Here is a 21486-nt window from a genome sequence, read left to right on the forward strand (position 1 = left end):
GAATGGCTGTCGCATTGGGAATTGCAGGACGTGGCTGGTCATGTCCGTGGTGTTGGGGGTCTTCAATTGGCCAAACAATCAAAGAGCACCGTGCAAATTAAGGGGCCGGATGGGCAATTGGCATCTATACGCCCATTCGTTTTGGATTATACGTAACCCCTGTGGGGGAGGGACCTCCTTGCCCAGTGGGGAGCCCGAATTGACCTACCAGTGGCTCCTCTGGTTTTTCAATTAGCGGTCACTGCTGAGCACTCTACCTGGAAACTGAATTGGAAATCGGACAAACCAGTACAGGTAGTGCAGTGGCCGCTCAATAAACAAAAATTGAAGGCACTCAATGAGCTCGTCAAGGAGCAGTTACTTAAAGGCAACCTGGTGGAGACCATGTCAGAGTGGAACTCCCCAGTGTTTGTCATCAAAAAGCCAAACAAAGATAAGTGGCAGCTCCTTCACGACCTCCGACAAATTAATAATATTATTGAAGATATGGGTCCCCTCCAATCTGGGATGCCGTCCCCGACGATGCTCCCTTGAAATTGGAATCTGGCAATTATAGATATCAAAGATTGTTTTTTCCATATTCCACTTCACCCGGACGACGACCCCCATTTTGCGTTCACGGTTCCTGCCATCAACCGTGAGGCCCCAAGCAAGCGCTACCATTGGCATGTTCTTCCTCAGGGAATGAAGAACAGCCCGTTGATTTGCCAGTGATATGTCGCTTCCTTGCTGTCCCCCATTCGTGCAGCCGCTGAGGATGAAATAATATATCATTATATAGATGACATCCTCGTTTGTGCTCTGACCGACGACATACTCACACACGCACTTGACCTGACAATCAATGCATTGATTGCTGCAGGGTTTGATCTTCAGCAGGACAAGATTCAAAGGATGCCACTCTGGAAGTATCTGGGTTTGGAGATAAATAAGCGGACCATTGTTCCACAAAAATTGGTTATTCGTACAAATATCAAGACCTTGGCAGATGCCCATCAGCTGTGTGGGTCTTTGAACTGGGTAAGGCCTTGGCTGGGCATTCCTACTGATGTCCTAGCCCCTCTTTTCAATTTATTGAAAGGGGGAGAGAAGCTTAGTTCTCCTAGGGCCCTTACTCCAGAGGCTCAGGCAGCACTGGAAAAAATCCAGCAATCCATTTCGGCCAGGCAGGCCCACAGATACCAACCGGGTCTGCTGTTCAAATTTATCATCTTAGGGAAATTGCCACACCTCCATGGGGTGATTTTTCAATGGGACGATTCTATCAAAGACAAGGACTGAGGCTCGGAGGACTGCCTCTTGATCATACAGTGGGTTTTCCTCAGCCACCACAGGTCCAAAAGGATGACGCGGCCATCAGAGCTGATGGCAGAATTGATCAGAAAAGCAAGATCGCGGATCAGGGAGTTGGCGGGGTGTGGCTTTGAATGCATCCACATTCCAATTAAATTAGAGTCGGGCCAATTCAAAAAGAAAACCTTTGATGAACTGCTCGAGATTAATAAAATGTTGCAATTTGCACTGGACAGTTACACCAGCCAAATTGCAGTTGATCGTCTGGCCCACAAATTGTTTAATCAAGAATTCTCATTATCATTAAAAAGAATTCAGAGCCGAACCCCTTTGGAGGCACTGACTGTGTTTACCGATGCGTCTGGGGCATCCCACAAGTCAGTACTGACTTGGAAGGATCCTCAAACTCAGCGGTGGGAGGCCGATGTTGCCAAGGTGGAAGGTTCTCCACAAGTAGCTGAGTTGGACGCTGTCGTCAGGGCCTTCAAGAGGTTCTCTGAACCATTAAATTGTGTAACTGATTCAGCATATGTCGCTGGTGTAGTGTCCAGAGCTGAAGAAGCAGTTCTTCAAGAGGTGTCCAACATTCCCCTGTGACTGTGGTCACAAGGGTTTTCAGGATGAAGAAGAGACGAGAATGTTGACTGCATGATCAGAAGGCTTGATTTATTATTTTATGATATATGTTACATTAAGACTAGACTAAAAAGAAATAGAATGGAAAAGGTTTCTTCAGAAGCTAGCTAAGCTAAGAATAGACAAGAATGAATACAAAGATCTTTGTCTCAGACAGAGCAAGAGCCAGCTCTGCCATGAGTGGTCAAGAAATCCAAACACCCACAGGAGACCAATCACGGGTCTACCTGTTGCATTCCACAGAAGCAGATAACCATTGTTTACTTTTGGTTGCTGAAACTGCAGCTTCTCACAAGGAAAAATCCTAAGAAAGGATTTTTCATGAAAGATGTCTGCGACATGTCACCTTTTTTTATTTAGTTAAATTAAAAGGAAAAAGCGTTTGTAATTTTCTCTGCTGTACTCATGCTGAAGAAAAAGACAAACACTTGACAGGTTATATGTTGCCAATCAAACTCCACTCAAGTGCTCCTGTGGAATGCACTGGGAATTTCTTCACCCGTAGAACATAAATTCTATCATATCACTAAAACAATTCTATAATATAAGAAAATGAAAAAACAATGCAAAGAAAATTCAAGTCCAAGCAGCTGAGTTTCAGGAAAAGTCCATGGCTTGAAGATGTTCCTCTTTGCCATATCTGAAAGTTTCTTTTGGTCCTGAAACAGGCTTGCTACAGAAAAGTCCATCAATAGTTATCAAATGTCCATTGACAGTCTTCAAAGAATTTCGAGAAAATTTCTGAAATGTCTTGCCACAACTTGGGCTGAAGCCAATCCCTGCCTCTGAGCTGCTGCCAGCTCTTTCACCCTTTTTTATTTAAGTAATAATTTTTTTTTTTTTTTTTTTTTTTTTTTTTTTTTTTTTGTCGGAAAGAGCAGCAGTAGCAGAGGAGCCAGAGAGAGACCCTTGGGGGCCCTGGCCCATGTGGAAGGATCAGGAACCCCAGACCTGGCCCACAGAAAGGTGGCCCAGGACCAGAAGGGGGAATCAAAGCCCCCAAACCCAACAGGAGGCCGGGAGGTGGCCCTGGCCCAAGCAACCAAGCCAGACAGCCCAGGCCCAGCCCCCAAGGCAGGCTCTGCATTGGCACAGACCCACACCCTGCTGCCAGTACAATGGCAGAAGGGGTGACCAAACGCCTCCTTTCCCCAAAATCACCGAGGCATGCCGGCAATGGGAAGACAGAAGCTGTCCCGAGAAACTTCGTCTCAGGTCTGGGGATGTCCTTTCCCCACAGCAGACAAGCGATGCTCGCTTCCTGCTGTGCCCTTTGCCTCTGCAATGCAAATGCAACAGGTGTTCCTCCCATCTGCCTCATGGCACCACCTCCACCCCCTCTGGGCTGGGGACCAGGGGCAGAACTTTCGGGACCCACCTCCCCCTCGCCACTGGGGCGCGCGAGGGGCGGCAGAGAGATCCGCATCCCCCAGGGGGAAACCCCGGACCAAACACCCCCCAACCCGCCAAAAATGCTAATCTTGAAAACAGGCAGCCGCGCTGCGCCCACAGCCAGCTGTCGGGCCATGCCTCCTCCACGGAAGGACAGGCTGACGCCTTCTTCCCCTGTCCCAGCTCCCCCCGTAGGGGCAGCCCTGGGACAACACGAAAAACTCGGGGAGGAAGTCACGCTGGATGCAGGAGGCGCCGCTGCAGCTGCCGCCGGCTCCAGGGCAGCCTCTGACACAGACACGGAGGACGGAGTCCCCGCAGGCGGCAGAACTGCCAGGGCCCGCAGCGGGGCCGCGTGGGGAGGCGACGGGGGCGGCACGGGAGGCAGCGGGATGGCCGGGGGGAGCGGTGGATCGCTGTTGCCCAGCAACATCGGCGCAGCCGCGGGAAGTGGTGTCTCTGAGGTCTCAGATGCAGGCAGGGAAGCCGGCGGAATCGCGGCCGGAGCGCCTACAGGCTTCCCTGGAGGGGAGGCCGCGGGAGGGGCCGCGCGGGGAACCGCCCGCATGCGCGGGGCGCGTTGAGGCGGCGCTCGCGGCGCTGGGCGGGGCGGTGCCGCCCACTCCCATCCCCCCCGAGAGCAACGGGAGGGGGGAAAAAATGGCTCCGTCTGAGCATGCTCCGAAGACGCAGTAAAAAAAACTTTGGCTGCGGGCAAAACTTCGCCCCCCCACTGTGGTTCAGGGGGGCTGGAAAGCAGCAGAGCGTCCCCCTCCAAAGGGTCTTCCCCCGGAACTGGGGGGAACGGGGCTTTCCCCTTGCAGTTAGTAATCCAGGGAAAAACAGCTGCTCTCCGTTTCAAGACTAGAAAGAGCTTCAAAAAGGTTGGATAAATGGAGGGGCATCCAAACCCCCGGTATAAAAAGAATTGGAAAATGGAGCCCATACACTCCCAGACGAACATATCGAGGGCATATACCACATTCGTAAAAAACCCAAAGAGCTTTGCCCATCGAAAAAACTCATAGAAATCTGTCTCCAACAGGAGAATTCCGTCCTCTTCACCCTATTTTTGCCAGAGGGCAATAAGTTTCTCCTCTGAAGGGGAGAATGGAACCTCATCCTCTAGGGGAGAAGTCCTCCAGATGAGCAGCCACAAACTGCGAATGGCCTCATCTTTAGGAGGGGAAAAACCAACAGTACCTTGTGACAGTGTCCAGGACTCTCTGGCTATCTGCACGGTGCTGCTGAGCTTTCTGAACATCTTCCTGGAGGCTTTTCAGAAGGTTCTCTTTGTGGTCAGCCTTGCTGTGAACTCTGTCCAAATTCGGATCTTCAGTTCTTCAGCTCCTGGCTAGAATCCACTTCTGTGGTCACTTGTGAAGCAACCATCAATGCCACACATTCGGGGTTTACCCAGTGCAGCAATGCTCCTCTGGTGGTCTCACCAAGTGATGATTGTCCTCCTCAGTCGAGGGTCACCAATTGTGACTGCGGTCACAAGGGTTTTCAGGATGAAGAAGAGACGAGAATGTTGACTGCATGATCAGAAGGCTTGATTTATTATTTTATGATATATGTTACATTAAGACTAGACTAAAAAGAAATAGAATGGAAAAGGTTTCTTCAGAAGCTAGCTAAGCTAAGAATAGACAAGAATGAATACAAAGATCTTTGTCTCAGACAGAGCAAGAGCCAGCTCTGCCATGAGTGGTCAAGAAATCCAAACACCCACAGGAGACCAATCACGGGTCTACCTGTTGCATTCCACAGCAGCAGATAACCATTGTTTACTTTTGGTTGCTGAAACTGCAGCTTCTCACAAGGAAAAATCCTAAGAAAGGATTTTTCATGAAAGATGTCTGTGACATTCCCCTATTTACCTTGCTCTCAAAATTGGTAAAACTGATCTCCCACCGAGAGCAACCTTTCTTTGTGATGCACGTCAGGTCACACACTGATCTGCCGGGGTTCATTGCAGAGGGCAATCGAAGAGCTGATGCCCTGGCTGCTCCTGTTCAGATGGCCCCGCTCCCAGATCTGTTTGGTCAAGCTAAGATCAGCCACCAGCAGTTCCATCAGAACGCCCCTGGCCTGGTTCGTCAGTTCCAGCTCACACGCGAACAGGCCAAGACGATCGTGGCTACATGTCCCCAGTGCCAGTCCCATCAGCTCCCATCACTCAGCTCCGGAGCTAACCCCCGAGGTCTTTCTACCTGCGAGGTGTGGCAAATGGATGTTACACATATCCCTTCTTTTGGCCGGTTGAGTTACGTACACGTTTCAGTGGACACTTTCTCCAGTGCAGTCTACGCCTCTGCCCACCCAGGTGAGAAGGCAGCTGATGCCGAAAAACATCTTGTGCAGGCGTTTGCTGTCCTGGGCATCCCCAAGGTCATCAAAACCGACAACGGCCCAGCACACAAGTCCAGGGAACTGCGAAGTTTCCTGCAGCAATGGGGAATAGAGCACAAAACAGGCATCCCCTATTCCCCAACAGGCCAAGCTGTGGTGGAGAGGACCCACCAGAGCCTTAAGAGGGTTTTAGAGCAACAACATACGGTTGTGAAGGTGGAATCTCCCCATGTCTGTCTCGCAAAAGCACTTTTCACTATCAATTTTCTAAACTCTTCCTTTGAGAATTTAAATCCTCCAATAGTACGACACTTCGGGCAACACAACCAGCTGCAGCTGAAAGCCAGGCCTCCGGTCCTAGTTAAGGACCCAGAGACCTGGAAAACAGAAGGGCCTTTCGACCTGGTCACCTGGGGGAAGGGATACGCTTGCGTGTCCACTCCCTCGGGGCTTAAGTGGGTACCATCTAAGTGGGTCAGGCCCTTCCTTCTGAAAAAGGCACCAAAGGTTGGAGGCGTGACACAGGTTGAGGAGGCTTGTTGGAGGAGGAGGCGGAAACCCTTTTCCCTTGACTTTGATGTCCTCTAAGTTTCCCTCTGGGCAGAACCAAAATTTTAAGTTCACCTTTTCACCCTGTTTTCTTTGATGTTTCAGTGACACCCATTCAATGGCCTTTTCTCCATCTACCATCCTGCTGCTGGTGACAGCACTCGGGTCCCACTTTCCACCTTCAGGCACCTGGATTGTCCCTCAGCCAAAAGAAACATCAGACTGGCTGGGGGACATCTTTTCAGGATGGGGCTTTTCAGCCTGGATGAGGTCAATTCTAAAAACTGTTCTGATGGTTCTTTTTATTTTAGTTGTAGTTTTAGTTGCTTGTTCTATAATTTGGAGTCTGATGAAGAGACTGCTGGGTAGGATTGTTCCTACCCTCGAAGTAAACCAGGTGGTGGCTCTGGGACCATACAGCAAAGCAGAAGCTTTGGAATCAGATCGATCGGAGGCCTCCTCAGCCGTGGATGACGACCAATGGGCTTCTGCACCTTTCAGCCACCCCTGGTTCGGAGATTCCATCCTGGACTCAGGCTGCCTTAGTCAGACTCAGTTCACCTCATTTTAAGTTTCTATTTTTTTTTTTTAAACAAAAAATGAGGAGATGTTGTGTTGTGTTATTATGCTCCCCCGGTTTAAGCTGGAATGTTCTCTTACCCCCTTTTTCTGTATAATGGTTCTGTCTGGAATTCCCCCTCTTTCCCAGTTATCTGTCCATCACTAGTTACCCTGGAAACTCGTGCCCTTTCTGTCACCCCCAAATACCCCCCTTTTGTTCAGAATCTTCGATGCTATACATGGAATTCTTGGGCCGGGGACCGGGGTCCCACCTTTGAGCTCTCTTTCTTGGCTACCGTTCTGTCACTCTGATAAAGCCCGTGCTCACCGTGGGCCCCCATTCGCTGCCTGTCTGAGCTCTCCCCATTCCGTTTCTCCTATATAACACGTGTATTCCCTCCCCCTGCCGCCTTTCGATCCAGCACCTTCCCCTGGGTGTTACTCCACGTTCTGGAATAAAACCTGGACTTTCCCCGGTTGGGGGACGCTTTCCCATTCCCTGTCTGTGGTCCCGTGCCTTTTTGTCCGCCTCTGGCAGAACTGAACACCGATCCGGCGCGCCCCTGTCAGCGGAGTGGCTCCCGCGCGCCGAGCCGAGAAACCGTGCACTCCTCCTGCTCTGTCTGCTGGCTGGCGGGGATGACGGGCTCAGGCAGACTTTTAAGGTCACAGCTGCCACAATTCCCAAAATCCAGCTAACTTCCTTAACTACTGTTGTAACAAAGTGTGGTCCCCAATCTGATGACATCCCAATGGGAACCCCGTACCTTGGAATTATATGATTGAGCAAAATTTTCACCTCTTCCTTGGCTGTGTTAGTGCGACAGGGGTAAGCTTCCAGACATCCACTGAAGGTATCAATTAATACCAGTATGTACCTGTATCCCTCTTTGCGTGGTAACTCTGCAAAATCTATTTGCCAGTAATCTCCAGGAAGATCCCCTGCTTTTGTTACTCTTAACACAACTCTTTTCCTCGTGTCAGGGTTGTTTTTACAGATTTCATATTTTCTCGCTACAGATTGTGTAATATCAGTCATTTCCTTTCCTATTACTACCTTTTTTAGATGTTTCAGAAGATTTTCATCCCTGAAATGTGTGTTTCCACGTTCTCTCTGAGCTAGCTCCCAAAGGATCAGGAGTGGGACTACCACCTGGTTTGCTGGTGTAACAGCCCATGCACTCTCTGTGATCTATCTTTAAGAAACTTAATTAGTTTGTGGTCTGCTTGATCATATTTTGGGGTGAACTCTAACAAATCAATCTCTTTTTGTGGAATTACTGCGAGAATACATTTTTCTGCAATCCCTTTTGCTGCTTTATCAGCAAAGCAATTTCCCAATTCTGGAATGGTTTTCCCTTTTTGGTGACATGTACAATGCATGATAGCTATTTCTGCAGGGTTTTTAATGCTCTCTAAGAGGGCAAGTATTTGTTTAGCATGTTTCATTTGATTACCTTGAGCATTCAGAAGTCCTCTCTCCTTCCAGGTGGCTCCATGGGCATGGATAACACTAAATGCATATTTAGAGTCAGTCCATATATTTACCTTCTTTCCCTTGCTCAGGTCTAGGGGTCTTGTCAGTACAATCAGCTCAACTTTCTGTGATGACCCATCTGCTGGCAGGGCCTTTGCCTGGATCACCTTGTTCTGCGTGGTCACTGCATAGCCTATCATCCTTTTGCCATTTTTCATGAAGCTGCTCCCATCAGTAAAAAGCTCCAAATCTGGATTTTCCAGGGGCATGTCTTTCAGGGCTCTGAGAGAAAGTGGGCTCTGTTGCCCACAAGTTTAGAAATTATGAGAGTATGATCAATGGCCTGATGCAGGCTCATGTGTCTTCTGTGGTTAAGGAACTCAAAGAGGAGATGAGGGAGGCGGTGAGGGAGGAGGTGAGGAGGAACAGTTCCCATATCACACCAGTGCAAGTCACAGGCCCCAAAGTCAGAGCCCAATGTCCCCCAGCTAGAGAGAGAGGTTACACTCCAAGGGTTGACCTACGGTTCTTTCTGTGTGACCATGGGGAAGACATGGGAAGGTGAGATGGGAAACCCACTTCTGTCCTGGCAGCACGGGTGACTCAACTCAAGGAGGGAAACACTAACTGAGGGAGTTCCACTGAAGTGAAAGTAGCCTCAACATCCCATGACCAAGCTGCCAGGTATGATCTGTCAGATCCCCTTGAAGGAACCTCTACCATGTATGCCCAGGAAAGAAATAATAACCAGGGTTAGAGGGGCCCTGCCTCTAGCCAGGAAGAGGCATGGGAAAACCAGATCTTCTGGAAGTAGTGGATCCGATGGCCTGGCACATGAGAGCCACAAAATTATGACGCCTTAGCTGATACTGGTGCGCAGTGTACCCTAATACCATCAGGACATGTGGGGGCAGAACCTGTTTCCATGGCTGGGGTGACAGGGGGATCACAGCAATTCACCTTGTTGGAAGCCAAGGTGAGCCAGACTGGGAAAGAGTGGCAGAAACATCCTATTGTGACTGGCCCAGAGGCCCCGTGTATTCTGGGCATAGACTTCCTCCAGAACGGCTATTACAAAGACCCAAAGAGACTCAGATGGGCTTTTGGCATAGCTGCTGTAGAGGCAGAGACCATTAAGCAGTTGAACACCTTGCTTGGACTATCAGAAAACCCATCTACAGTATCGAATGAATTGAGAAGCTGTGATCCCCCACCACAGAATGATCCGTGAGCTGGAGAGCCAAGGGGTTGTCAGCAAAACTCACTCACCCTTCAACAGTCCCATTTCACCTGTGCGCAAGTCTGACAGAGAATGGAAATTGACTGTGGACTATCATGGCTTGAATGAAGTGACTCCACCACTGAGCACTGCTGTGCCGGACATGCTGGAGCTCCAGTAGGATCTGGAGTCCAAGGCAGCGAAGTGGTACGTCACTACTGACATTGCTAATGCATTTTTCTCTATTCCTCTGGCAGCAGAATACAGGCCTCAGTTTGCTTTCACTTGGAGGGGCATGCAGTACACCTGTAACTGACTGCCCCAGGGGAGGAAGCAGAGTCCCACCATCTGCCATGGACTGATCCAGACTGCACTGGAAAAAGGTGAAGTTCCAGAACACCTGCAGTACATCTATGACATCATTGTGTGGGGGAACATGACAATGGAAGTATTTGAGAAAGGAGAGAGGATCATCCAGATTCTCCTAGAAGCTGGCTGAACCATCAAGAAGAGCAAAGTCAAGGGACCTGCCCAAGAGATCCAATTCCCGGGAGTAAAGTGGCAAGACGGATGGTGTCAGATTCCCACTGAGGTCATCAACAAGATCACCACGATGTCTCCACCGACCAGCAAGAAGGAAACATAAGCTTTCCTAAGCGCCATAAGTTTTTGGAGAATGCACATTCTCGAGAACAGCCAGATTGTGAACCCTCTCTACCTGGTCACCAGCAAAAAGAATGATTTCTACTGGGGCCCTGAACAGCAGCAAGCTGTGACGGTGTTCACAGGGGTTCTTGGATGAGGGAAGAGACAAGCATCTGACTCCATATTTCAGAAGGCTTGATTTATTATTTTATTATATGTATTACATTAAAACTATACTAAAAGAATAGAAGAAAAGGATCTCATCAGAAGGCTAGCTAAGAATAGAAAGGAAAGAATGATAACAAAAGCTTCTGTCTCAGACAGAGAGTCCAAGCCAGCTGACTGTGATTGCCCATTAAGTAGAAACAACTCTATGAGACCAATCACAGATCCACCTGTTGCATTCCACAGCAGCAGATAATCAATGTTTACGTTTTGTTACTGAGGCCTCTCAGCTTCTCAGGAGGAAAAATCCTAAGGAAAGGATTTTTCATAAAAGTTGTCTGCGACAGCAAGCCTTTACCAAGATCAAGCAGGAGATCGCTCATGTGGTAGCCCTTGGCCCAGTCAGAGGTGAAGAATGTGCTCTACTCTGCAGTTGGGAACCATGGTTTGTCCTGGAGCCTTTGGTAGAAGGTGCCTGGTGAGACTTGAGGCCGACCGCTGGGATTCTGGAGCCGAAGTTACAGTGTCCGAAGCCAACTACACTCCGAACAGAGAAGGAAATCTTGAACGCCTATGAAGGACTTCAATCTGCCTCAGAGGTGATTGGCACAGAAGCACAACTCCTCCTGGCACCCTGACTACCAGTGCTAGGGTGGATGTTAAAAGGAGAGGTTCCTACTACCCACCGTGCCACTGACGCCACATGGAGCAAATGGATTGCCCTCGTCACACAGTGCGCCTGTATTGGAAACCTGAATCACCCTGGGATTTGGGAGATAATTACAAACTGACCAGAAGGTGAAAACTTTGGTCTCACTGATGAAGAGGAACAAGAGCAAGTGACACATGTGGAAGAAGCTCCACCATACAAGTATCTACCAGCAGAGGAAGCACGCTATGCTCTTTTCACTGGCAGTTCCTGTCATATCCTAGGGATGAACCAGAAGTAGAAAGCAGCCATATGGAGCCCCACACAACAAGTTGCACAAGCTACCAAAGGAGAAGATGGATCAAGTCAACTTGCTGAACTCAACTGGCCCTGAACATTGCTGAGAGAGAGAAGTGTGTAGTAAACCCCATAGATTTAGGAAGAGCACCATGGAGAATATGAACAATAGGAATGCTGAAACAGCAAAAGAAAATTCCTGTTTCCCTGTCCTCCACCCTTAACCTATCTCTGTAACCCTATAAGGCAATGTCATGTTAACCCCTTACCATTGGTCAAGCTTGGATCCTTTCCAACCCTATAAAAGAAGCATACTGTACCCCATTAGGGGAGAAAGAAGAAGAGCAGAGACCCTTCACGGACCTCCCCAAATAAAGCCATCTTCATGGAACAGCCTGCGCCTTCTCCTCTCTCTCTGTCTGCTGCAGCCTCAAGCCCAGGGCACCACTACCTAGCAAGCAGAGCTGAAATCCTAAGAGCTTGCAATCACTATAGAGCTGATAATCACCATGCTTGCTAGATGGTAGCACCGCGGCCTTGGCATGAGCGAGCTAGCTTCGGGCACCCGGTCCCTACTCAGGGACTGAGCTCCTGAGCCCTATTGCTCTGCTTTATAATAACACCATTGAGAGGTTATTAAAGTGGCGTCCCACCTACTTTGGACTTCGGACTCCCCCAGAGGTGATATCCATCGGTTGAGCAATGAAGCCCCCCCGGGGTTTTCAGTGATTGCCTGTTTGGGAAGCCGCTCCTTCTGTGAAGGGACTTTTCGTTTTAGAAAATCCTTTCCCCTGGAGGGTCAGTTCGACACTCAAAACTTACATCTCAATGAAAGTTCCGAGGAGAACTGACGCAGCAGACCCCTTCCACAGATCTTGGACCCCAGAAACTGTAAGTATTAGCTAATATTGCGCGCATAACTTTGGGGCTCTAAAACTTTTTTTTCAGTTTTTTTCCTTTTTTTTTGCGTTTTTTCTGCTGGAAGGGCTAACCATTAACATGGGTACAATTTTTAGTACATTAAAACTAGGTAAAACCGAGAGAGAGATATATTTAACTATTTTAGAAATCTTATCTGCTAACAACTTCTCCTTTTCTAAAGGCAAGATCTCAAAAACTAACCTTAAAAAATTTGTAACTTGGATTATTTCGCAATACCCTGATACTGATAAGAAAGCAGTCATTGAAAATTCGTTTTGGGATATGATCGGGAACACAATATATATCTCCCAAACAAACCAGGATTTCTCTGTAACTAATTATTTGCCTTTATTCCATATAATAACTAAAACTGTTGAAAGATTTAACAGATAAAAGATTTTGCAGTCGGTAACAGACACTTCCTCTTCAAATACTAATGAGATTGATAAGGACTCAGAGGAATGTCACATGCATATGTCACATCACCCCTTCGGTCCTAAAGTCCCTCTCGCCTCTGTTACTCCTAAAGCAGAGGTTACGCTGCCCACCACGGTTCCACCCCCCCACATCCTCCACCCCTGTGGGACCTGCGCTGCCTAACTCCACGGATCCTCTCTTATCTGTAACTCCACACATTCCCCCTACCCCTGGCTCGGCTTCCTCCTTGCTTCCGGTCCCAGGGGTCCCTTTTCCTGCCTCTGCCGCCCCCTCCACCCCTGCGTCGGCTCTGCCCCCCTCCGCTGTGTACCCCCCCACCCCTGCGCTGGTGTCCCCCACCATCCCTCCCATCGCTGCGCCCGCTGCCCCCGCTCCCCCGGCCCCGGCTCCGACCGGCCCGGCTCCTCCCGACGGCTCCCCGAGCCACACCCCCGCCACTCCCGAGCCCGTGTCCATCCTCGCCCCCTCCCCCTGCTCCCTGCCTGCCACAACAGGGGGACCTCACACAAGCGTAGTCCCATCACAACACCCCATAACCGCAGCACCCCGGACCGGTACCACCATCTGCTCACCCCCACCCCCCCCATGCCCGCACCCCCACCCCGCCCAGCCCCCCTGCCCCCATCAGGCATCCCCCCAACCCCCCACCCACCCTCAATGCCACCCAAACGGAATCCCAGACACCCCCCACGATGCTACCCCCCCCACCTGGTCCTGTGCGTGCTGTGCTGCCATCCCAACTCCATTGGCAACTCCCCCTAGCCAGGTTATGCCATGTCTCCCCCCCCAGCCATTGAAACCTTTGAAAAACGCTTCTAAACGAAAAAAGCGTAAGTCACGGATAGCAACCCCCCTCAGTCCTCCTCAGAGGACCAGAGCTCTTGCAGTGAATCTGATTCTGATACAATCCACACGGATCCATGGGCTCTTATTAAAATAGAAGCGACCAAAGCTGGGGACTGGGAGCTGGCACAGAAAATTAATGCTTTCCCAGTAGAATATAAGCAAGGACGGAATGGTGGCGAGTCCACTCTAAAGACATGGAAGGCTAACTCGAATAAGGAACTAGTGCATTAAAGAAATATAGCTAAAGAACATGGGCGAAGCTCACATATTTTTAGAAATTTCTTAGAAGCCATGTTCTCAGCACGTCTTACTTCCCCACGATATAAAAAATATTTCACACTGCCTCCTGTCCCCAGCAGAATATATGTTATGGGACAGGCATTGGAAAAGACATTTAAAAACATTATCAGATTCATATTCTGCGGATGCTAATAAGACGAATTTTACGGTAGTCCAACTAGCTGGTGAAGGTGACTTACAGAAACCAGCAGACCAATTGGAAACCTTGAATAAAGAGGCACTGCAGGACGTCGCTCTCGCAGCAAAAACCTCTTTACTTCTCGTGCATGATGAGTCAATGCCAACAATGCATTTTTCTACTATTAAACAAGGGATAGATGAAAGTTTTATCAAATTTGTGGACAGACTTAGAGATGCTCTGGAGAAACAGATAGAGAGCACAGAGGCAAGGAAGGAACTCTTATGTAAACTTGCCTTGTGTAACTCTAATGAAAAATGCAAAGTCATTTTGAGGTCTCTACCCATGGACACAGACCCCACCATAGAGCAAATGCTAGAATGCTGTACACGTCACATGTCCACTGAAAATACAGTGGCCCAAGCAGTTGCCAAAGGTATTGCTGAAGGAGTTTCTGGTGCATATGCAGTAATAGCTTCTAAAGACCAAGCTAAATGCTATCACCGTGGGGATCTTGGACATTATATAAAGGACTGCCCAGAGAGATCACACCCCCGATACCACCGTAACAATTACCAAAGACCCCAGAATCAGCAGCATTACCAGCAGCGTCCGGGAAACTCCTTGCGCAGCCCGGTCGAGCCCCGGGCGCTGACAACAAATCAAAGGCCACCCAGACCCAACCACGCACCATCCCAGGACGTTCCGGACCACAAGAAGAGGATCCAACCCACGGGGCAACCCAGATGGGAACCCGCCGTCAACTGGTAACTGCTTTGTCCATCGACTTTAATAATGAGAATGTTCACCATGTTCCCACAGGCAAATATGGGCCAAAAGGTGGTCCTTTGCACATTTTAATTATAGGTGACTCTCTTAATAGCCCAAAGGAGATCTTCGTTGTTCCAGAAGTGCTGACAGTGCAGCCAGGACAAGAGATTCTCGTCCAGGTATACTGCAGAGACTCACCATTTTTTTTTTCAAAGGGAACTCCAATAGCACAAGCCTTTTTATTCCCAAAGGATCACAGGGAACAGATTCCTCTCAACCCTACAGCTATGTGGGCACAAGTTGTGGGACCATCCAAGCCTACCATCGAGTGCGGCCTCACCTGCAAAGGCGAGAAGACCCACCTACCAGGGATGCTGGACACCGATGCTGATGTGACCATCATCGCCCGCTCAGAATGGCCAGCACACTGGGAACTACAACCTGTTGCAGGCATGATTTCAGGGATTGGCGGAGCTACAGTGTCCATGAGAAGCAAGAACAACATCCTCGTGGAAGGGCCTGAAGGCAAGCTGGCAACCATTCGTCCATTTGTGGTAAGGGCCCCCATCACCCTTTGGGGCAGGGACGTTCTATCCCAGTGGGGAGCTTCCCTACGTATTCCCACTCAGGATTTCTAATCGGGGCCACTGAGCTAAGCGCACTGCCAGAAACACCTCGTCTCACCTGGAAAAGTCACAAGCTAATCTGGATTGAACAGTGGCCCCTTAATAAAGCCAAACTGCACGCCCTAAACACCCTCGTGGAAGAACAGCTCACAAAAGGCCACATAGTAGAGTCTGATAGCCCTTGGAACTCTCCAGTCTTTGTTCTACCAAAGCCTGGGACAAACAGGTGGAGGCTCCTCCACGACCTTCGCAGAATCAACGAGGTCATCGAGGACATGGGCCCTCTCCAGCCTGGCCTGCCCTCCCCATCGATGCTGCCTAGAGACTGGACACTTGCTATCATAGACATTCAGGACTGTTTCTTCAGCATTCCTCTGCACCCTGAGGATGCTCCACAGTTTGCTTTTTCCGTTCCCTCTCTTAACAAGGAGGCCCCAGTCAAAAGATATCATTGGCATTATCTTCCTCAAGGCCTGAAAATCTCGCCCACTATTTGCCAGTGGTATGTGGCTCACATCCTGTCTCCCATTCGGAAATCATTCCCCGATGCTATCATCCATCACTATATGGATGACATCCTGGTGTGTGCTTCAGACAAAGCTTGCTTGGACAATACAGTTAAAAAGACTATTGAAACCATAGAAAAGGCAGGAATGGAGATTCGTGAGGACAAAATCCAGTACACTAAGCCATGGACTTACCTTGGAGTCCAGATCCGGGAAAGGACCATCGTACCTCAGCAGATCACCATAAATCATGACCCAAAAACCCTCAGGGACTTACACAGCCTTTGCGGATCCATCAACTGGGTACGTCCACTGCTAGGAATTACAACAGAGGACCTTGCTCCCTTGTTCAACCTCCTTCGTGGACCTAAGGACCTGGACTCTCCCTGCACTCTCACAGAAGAAGCCAGAAGTGCCATCACCAAAGTCCAGGAAGCCCTGTCTTCACGCAAAGCCCATCGCTTCGAGCCCAGCCTGCCTTTCCAGTTCATCATCCTGGGAAAAGCACCTTGATTCCACGGACTGATTTTCCAATGGGACTCCCAGCTTCGAGACCCTTTGTTGATACTGGAATGGGTCTTTACAAGTAGCCAGCCTACAAAGACACTTACCACCTACCAGGAGGTCATAGCACATTTAATAAAAAAGGCAAGGACTCGCCTTCACTCTCTTTCAGGTTGTGTGTTCGAATGCATATACTTACGAAACAAACTCTTACAGACTTTGAGGATTTGATTCAGACCACTGAAAGCCTCCAGTTTGCCCTGGATAGCTACACGGGCCAAACTTCAGTTAAGATCCCAAAACACAAACTTTTTAACCCTGATGTAACCTTCCATTTGATTCCAAAACGAATCCAAAGTAGAAAACCTCTCAAGGCTCTAACCCTCTTTACAGATGGCTCAGGGTCTTCCCACAAGTTGGTGGTTACATGGAGAGACCCCCAAACACAAGATTGGCACTCTGACATACAAATAGTGGAGGGATCTCCACAGATTGCAGAATTAGCAGCTGTTGTCAGAGCCTTTGAAAAATTTAAAAATTAACCTTTCAATCTGGTTACAGATTCAGCTTATGTCGCTGGGATAGTGATGAGAGCAGAACATGCTCTTCTCAAAGAAGTCTCTAATCCAAAGTTGTACCAACTTCTCTCTAAATTAATACACCTAATCTCCCACAGAAAGCAACCTTACCATATAATGCATGTGAGGTCACATACAGACCTCCCAGGTTTTGATGCAGAAGGCAACAGAAAAGCGGATGCATTAGCAATGGCAGCAGAAACTGCTAATGTTCCTAACATCTTTGCCCAGGCAAAGTTAACACACGCGTTTTTTCATCAAAATATACCTGCCCTTATGAGAATGTTTAAGCTCTCAAAGGATCAGGCAAAGGCTATTGTGGCTACGTGTCTGAACTGTCAGAACTATCAGATACCATCCATGGGGATGGGAGTCAATCCCCGAGGTCTGAATAGCTGCCAGCTGTGGCAGACAGATGTAACTCACTTCGCACCTTTTGGAAGGTCAAAATATGTGCATGTATCGGTCGACACGTTTTCAGGAGCAGTATTTGCATCATCACATGCAGGAGAAAATACCATGCACACAATAAAACACTTTCTCCTTGCTTTTGCCGCCCTGGGTGTACCAAAAGAGATTAAAACAGATAATGGACCAGCCTACACTTCCCGCAAGTTAAAGGAGTTCTTCAATGAATGGGGAATAGCACACAAGACAGGCATACCTGTAAACCCCACAGGACAATCCATCGTGGAAAGGACACGTCAAACCCTCAAAAGAGTCCTCGATCAACAGAACAGAGACATGAGAATCACATCTCCAGTGGAAAGACTTTGCAAGGCTCTTTACGTCATCAACTTCCTGAACTGTACAGCATCAGAGCCTGACCCACCAATACTTCGCCACTTTGCAAATACCACCCAAGCAAAGCTCACTGAGAAACCACCTGTGCTCGTGAAGGACCCTGAAACACACCAAATTTCTGGGCCTCACCAGTTGATTACCTGGGGTAGAGGATATGCGTGCGTGCTACTACCATCCGGTCCAAGGTGGTACCCAGGAAAAAAACATAAAGCCATACCTAGGCACTGCAAACACTACTCCTGGAAACGGGGACAAGAACTCTCCTGAGGCAAACACAAGACCACCTCAAAACCAAACCAGCTCTGCCTGGAGACGAAGATGTTGCCGAATACCCACAAACACAAGAACAGACCACCCCATTACAAGACAGCAGACAAAACTGAAAGCTAAACAACAGTCTGCTGCATCAGACCATAGATAGCCTTAACACAAAAGTGTTCTCTGAACTATATGTTATTACACTGGTTTTTTTTGTATTTAAAGAAAGAAAAAATAAATAAAAAAAAAAAAAAAACAAAAAAAAAAACCCTGTTATTCCCTCTCCCTAACCTTTTAAAACCCCTTAACCTTCTACCCACTCCTCCTCCCTTAGTGTAGCTTAGAAATTAAAAGAAAAAGGGGGGGAGGAAGGGAACACAGAAAAGAACAAGGCAGAAAACCCTTTCATCATAAAGATAACAAATTCTGCTTATATTCCCTATCAGAAGCCCTATTCCTGCCCAAAGATGAAAAATATCTCCGTTGCTGCTGTCCTCACTGCTGCCCAGATGTTCTTCACCGTACCGCGTGCCTTCAGCTGGATTAACCCACAGCCTAGCCATAATGTTTGGGTAACCTTAGCAAAAACATTAAAACAAGACAATATGTGCTTGTCCATGGGAAGCATTGATAATCCACTTTCCACATGTGTAGTAGGAATTCCCTTTGTAGCAGATGACTGGCCTGTCTATAACTCAGAGATCCTCCGCACCACAGGTAAGAGACCCAATGTGGCTGATACTTGGGATGAGTGGACAAAAATTCTGCCAGATGCTCGAGAGGAACCCCAAGAATTAGATCTGTTGGGGTCCTCCAAGGCCACATACTGAGTCAAATTTTACTTTAGACATCCAAAAAACAATTGGCCAGAAATTGACCAGAACAAAAATACATATCGAAAAGAGATATCACCAATTAACAAAGCCTATAACTCGCACAATTGGTGCAATTACACGGCTCGTGTGATTTCTGTGTCCTCTCTCCATCCCAAAGTATTACCCAAGGGAATGTTTCTCATCTGTGGTGACAGAGTATGGGCTGGGATCCCCTCCCGACTCCAGGGAGGTCCCTGTACCCTTGGAAAACTTTCTACCCTTACTCCAAACATCACCGTGTTACATAATTGGAAAAAACAAAGTGAATCAAAATGACAAAAAAGGTCCTACACTGAATTTGATGAAAATTGTGATCCTAAATTATATGATTGGAACAAACCAAAAAAGATTGCTGTCTCCCTGTTCTTACCCAGGGTAGCTGCAGCTAAAGCCCTCGGTGAAATCAATCACCTTGGGTGCTGGCTCAGTAAACAAGCTAACGCTACTTCTGCAGCCTTGAGTGATCTCTTAAAGGAAGAAGAAACCACAAGACAGGCTTCGCTCCAAAATCGAGCAGCAATCGACTTCCTGCTGCTTGCCCATGGGCACGGCTGCGAAGACTTCGAAGGGATGTGCTGCTTCAACCTCTCTTCACGCTCGGAATCCATCCATGCTAACATCCAGAAACTGAAAGATCTCGTGAAGGACTTGAAAGTAGAAAGAATCCCAGACTGGATCAATGAACTTTTCGGGCAATGGGAATTAACAGGATGGGCTGCATCCTTGGTTAAGGGAATGTTGTTGATTCTCCTTGTAGTTGTTGTTGTGTTAGCTATGTTCTCGTACCTTGTTCGCTGTTTCAAAAGAACTATAGTGAACGCCTTTTTTGTAAAAACAGAAAGTGGAGTTGTAGTAAACCCCATAGATTTAGGAAGAGCACCATGGAGAATATGAACAATAGGAATGCTGAAACAGCAAAAGAAAATTCCTGTTTCCCTGTCCTCCACCCTTAACCTATCTCTGTAACCCTATAAGGCAATGTCATGTTAACCCCTTACCATTGGTCAAGCTTGGATCCTTTCCAACCCTATAAAAGAAGCATACTGTACCCCATTAGGGGAGAAAGAAGAAGAGCAGAGACCCTTCACGGACCTCCCCAAATAAAGCCATCTTCATGGAACAGCCTGCACCTTCTCCTTCTCCTCTCTCTCCGTCTGCTGCAGCCTCAAGCCCAGGGCACCACTACCTAGCAAGCAGAGCTGAAATCCTAAGAGCTTGAAAACACTATAGAGCTGATAATCACCATGCTTGCTAGATGGTAGCCCCGTGGCCTTGGCATGAGCGAGCTAGCTTCGGGCACCCGGTCCCTACTCAGGGACTGAGCTCCTGAGCCCTATTGCTCTGCTTTATAATAACACCATTGAGAGGTTATTAGAAGTGGCCAAAGCTCTGCCTTTATACTGATTCTTGGATGGTAGCCAATGCTCTGTGGGGCTGGCTGGAAAGGTGGAAAAAGGCTTACTGGCAGCATAGAGGAAAGCCAATCAGGGCTGCTGATGAGTGGAAAGACATTGCCATTCAGGTAGAGAAGCTACCTGTGAAAGTCTGTCATGTAGATGCCCATGTCCACAAGTCAGGATAATGAGGAACAACAAAACAACGAACAGGTAGATCAGGCAGCAAAAATAGAGTTGTCAAAGACAGACTTAGATTGGCAACATAAGGGGGAGTTGTTCCTAGCTCAATGGGCCCATGATGCCTCAGGTCATCAGGGCAGAGATGCCACCTAGAAGTGGGCATGAGACTGAGGGGTAGATTTAACCATGGACAGTATTTTCCAGGTTATCCATGACTGTGAGACATGTGCTGCCATCAAGCAGGCCAAGCGAGTGAAGCTCCTATGGTATGGTAAGCAGTGGTCCAAATATAACTATGGGGAGGCCTGGCAGATTAACTACATCACACTGCCCCAGACATGACAAGGCAAGCTCTATATGCTGACCATGGTGGAAGCCACCACAGGATGGTTGGAGACCTACCCTGTGCCTCACACTGTCGCTATAGGACACAAAAGAACACACGCTCACACCGTTCTCAAGGTGAAAGAGAAAAATGGGCCATTTATTTTCTGACTTCAACATTTATAGTTTTCCAAAAGTGACAGTGGATTGGAGGATGACAGTGGCGCCTCTCCAATGCCACTGGTTGAACCAACAGTCCATCAACTCTCTCCTCCTCCATAAAGGAATGCAAAACAATGAGTTATTTACAGAAAGTGTGTGAGAAAGTTCACTACAAGAATGTCAACATCAGAAGGCTTAGAAAATCTTAAAAAACCAGGGTGACATCTCACCCTTTTTCCATTTAAAAAGAAAAAGAAAAGAAAATGAACAATGTAAAAAGGAAAACATGAACAATGCTCAGTGTCCACTTGCGGACGAATCATCGGAGCGATCACTCCCATCATCTGCATCCGAGTCATCACTCAATGATTCACCCACTTGATCCCTTTCAGGTTGGTCACGGTCTCCGTCTTGCTCATCGGCTGGATTCTGCCTCTGCGGTCGCAGGTCAGGGCGAACACATTTCGAAGGTACCCAGCGTACCCCAGTATCTGTGGATACACAAGCATATCCGTGCCCCGAAGAGATAAGGTCGTAGGGACCTTCCCACTGTTTGGTGACTAAATTCCGCACCTGGACCTTCGCTCGAGGCTGATGTGCCTCGTCTGCAGCCTGCAACGAGAGATCGTGATTCAAAATG

Source organism: Agelaius phoeniceus, chromosome W (assembly GCF_051311805.1).
Source record: "Agelaius phoeniceus isolate bAgePho1 chromosome W, bAgePho1.hap1, whole genome shotgun sequence".
Classification (NCBI taxonomy): domain Eukaryota; kingdom Metazoa; phylum Chordata; class Aves; order Passeriformes; family Icteridae; genus Agelaius; species Agelaius phoeniceus.